The sequence below is a fragment of the Leucopleurus acutus genome (genome assembly GCF_964270905.1).
Source record: "Leucopleurus acutus genome assembly, chromosome: 1".
Lineage (NCBI taxonomy): Eukaryota > Metazoa > Chordata > Mammalia > Artiodactyla > Delphinidae > Leucopleurus > Leucopleurus acutus.
Window position 1 is genome coordinate 172,111,624 of NC_139142.1, and position 3,027 is coordinate 172,114,650.

Sequence of the window (3,027 nt, forward strand, 5' to 3'; positions counted from 1 at the left end):
ACTAAGTACTTATGGAATATTATTAAAATCATATTCATAGAAATAAATTATTCCTGTTCTAAAACGGGGTAATTGAGTACTGTGTGTGTGTGTGTGTGTGTGTGTAAGAATGGATGCACAGAGGACACCTGACAGCTGTGCATGGCTACATATCTGGGACAAAGTGATTTCTAAGGATGTTACAGAGAGTTTTTTAGAGCAAACTGTTTAAGGTTAAGGAGTTTTTACCTCAGAATTTTTGCTCTTCTGGAGCAGCTCAAGTTCCTTATAGGCCAGTATTTTGGGTGCTAGTGCTAGATGTATGAACAAGAAGTGCTGTGGAAAATTTGGTGCCTGACCTAGTGGATGCATAGATAGATGAATTTTTTTTAAAATCAGTAAACATGGAAAGGGCAGTGTAGTTATCTGTCAAGTACTAGGATACCACAGCAGGTCCTAGAAGAATATACAAAATGAATAGAAACCCACTGCCATGAAATTTATGGTCCAGTTGGGAAAACTACTTCATGAACTAAATGTACTTATAAAACAACATGAATGAGTTGAAAAGAAAAGGAAAGGGAAAGGAATATAGATCTCAGAGACTGTGCTTAGTTAGAGGCATATCAGGTTTTTGGTCGGACTCCCAAAGAGAAACAAGTATCAGATGAATTTCAGGGATCACAGATGTATGTATGGAATGCACAATGTATGGGAAAGTGGTTGGTCTTAAATTCATGGATGATTAGATGTTGAGTGATGAGTAGTGTGCGCACGTTGAGCTTGTGGTTATGGAAGACAGGTATAACATCTAGTTATACTTGTCGTTTAGAAGTTACAATAAAAAATTATAGCATTATCTGACATTCTCAGTGCTTGTAGAGGTAATATTTAAGATAACTGTATCATAGGGGGAGGGGGATAAAGGGACTTAAATGGTGGTTAAGTTTCAACATTCCACCTGAAGAGATAAATGCTAATACTAGTAGACTGTAATAAATGTCATATGTATATTACAATCCCTAGAGTTACCATTGAAAATATTAAACAAAGAGATATACTCATGAATATAGCTAATTCAGAATGGAATATTGAAGAATGTCCAAATAACCCACTTGAAGACAGATAAGGGGAAACAGGAAAAAACAATAAAATGACAGACTTACATCCTAACATATCAATAATTACATTAAATGTAAGTAGCATTAATATTTAAAACAACTAAGACCAGGGAATTCCCTGGTGATCCAGTGGTTAGGACTCTGCGCTTCCACTGCAAGGGACCTGGGTTCAATCTCTGGTCAGGGAACTAAGATCCCACAAGCCATGTGGCGCGGCCAAAAAAATGAAATAAAACATAAAAAGACCATGTAAAATATGCTTTGCGATCATAACTGAATCAAACTAGAAATCGATAACAGGAAAATCTCCAAAAACTTGTAAATTAAGCAACATGCTTCTAAATGACCCATGGGTCAAAGAGGGAGTTTCAGGGAAATAACAAACATTGAGCTGAATGACAATATGTAATCTGTTTTATAAAGTTCACTTTGTGAATTTAATTCATAAATTGACAATAAAATTATCTCATAAGCAGAATAAAATTTGGTAGCAATGTTTGCAAAATATGACGTGTAGTAGATTCTATCGATAGCCTCCTAGCCTCTATTCACCATTTTCTCCCTAATAGAATCCTGACTTTGTTAGATACCAGTGCTTAGTCCCTCTCCACACACAGATAAGGCCTCAGGTAAAGTCCCCAAGTTGGACTTACATTCCATCACCCTTCCAGTGACGGGTTCACAGTGTGTGATCTGTATCTGCACAAAGAGCGTGAATAAAGGTTTCTAGAGGCTTCTGGGAATGTTCTTTTCCACTTTTCAGTGAGAGTCATGAGAGATCAGTCTGTCCAGATGTAAACAAGCAAACAGGAACCAGAACTATAGAAAAAACACTTAGGTCAGGGTAACTCTGGTTGGCAGAGCAGAGAAACAAAAAAAACCTTTTCAATGACATTTTCAAAGAAATTATTATTGAGTAACAAGTTGAATCTATTATAATGGTGGGGGGTTTTTTTTAGTTAAGAAAAAACTATTTTCACTGAAAAGTTATTTCTGAAAACTAAAAATATTTATCCACTACATCTACGTAATTTAAAAACCTTTATATGGCTTTTACAAACATTAAAAACAAAATAAGCAAACTAATTACTCTTATTACAATACTTATTCAGATATTTTAATAAATGCCTTAGCCATATCTATCTGCAAGACCTCATTACTGTATTTTTCTGAAAAATTCAATTTTTTTCAGTATGATAATATTTTAAAATACATGATTGCCTAAGTTTTCATCAAAATTATAATTTAGAGTTTATATATTAGAAATTGTTGACATATCCAATTGACTCTTCTGTGTAGAACATTTATGTTTTTTCCTTTTAAATAGTCTTTATTATTTTTTAGAGCAGCTTTAAGTTCACAGCAATATTGAGCAGAAAGCACAGAGTTCCCATATAACCCCTGCCCCACAAATGCATATATAGCCTCCCCCACTATCAACACCCACACAAGCATGGTACATTTGTTACAGTTGATGAACTTAGACTGACATCATTATCATCCAACATTCATAGTTTACCTTAGGGTTCACTCTTGGTGTTATACATTCTCTGGGTTTTGGCAAATGTAAAATGACATGTATCCATCATTACATATTATACAGAATAGTTTTGTTACCCCACAAATCCTCTGTTCTCTCTATATTCACCTTTCCCAGCAACCACTGATCTTTCTACTGTCTCCATAGTTCTGCCTTTTCCAAAATGTCATATAATTGGAATTATGTAGTACTTAGCCTTCTTAGATTGGCTTCATTTCACTTGAGAGCTCATTTCTTTTTAGTGCTGAGTAATATTCCATCATTTGGATGTACCACAGTTTATCCATTCACCTACTGAAGGACACCTTGGTTGCTTCCACTTTTTGGCAATTATAAGTAAAACTACTGTAAACACAGTGTGCAGTTTTTTTGTGTGGACATATTTTT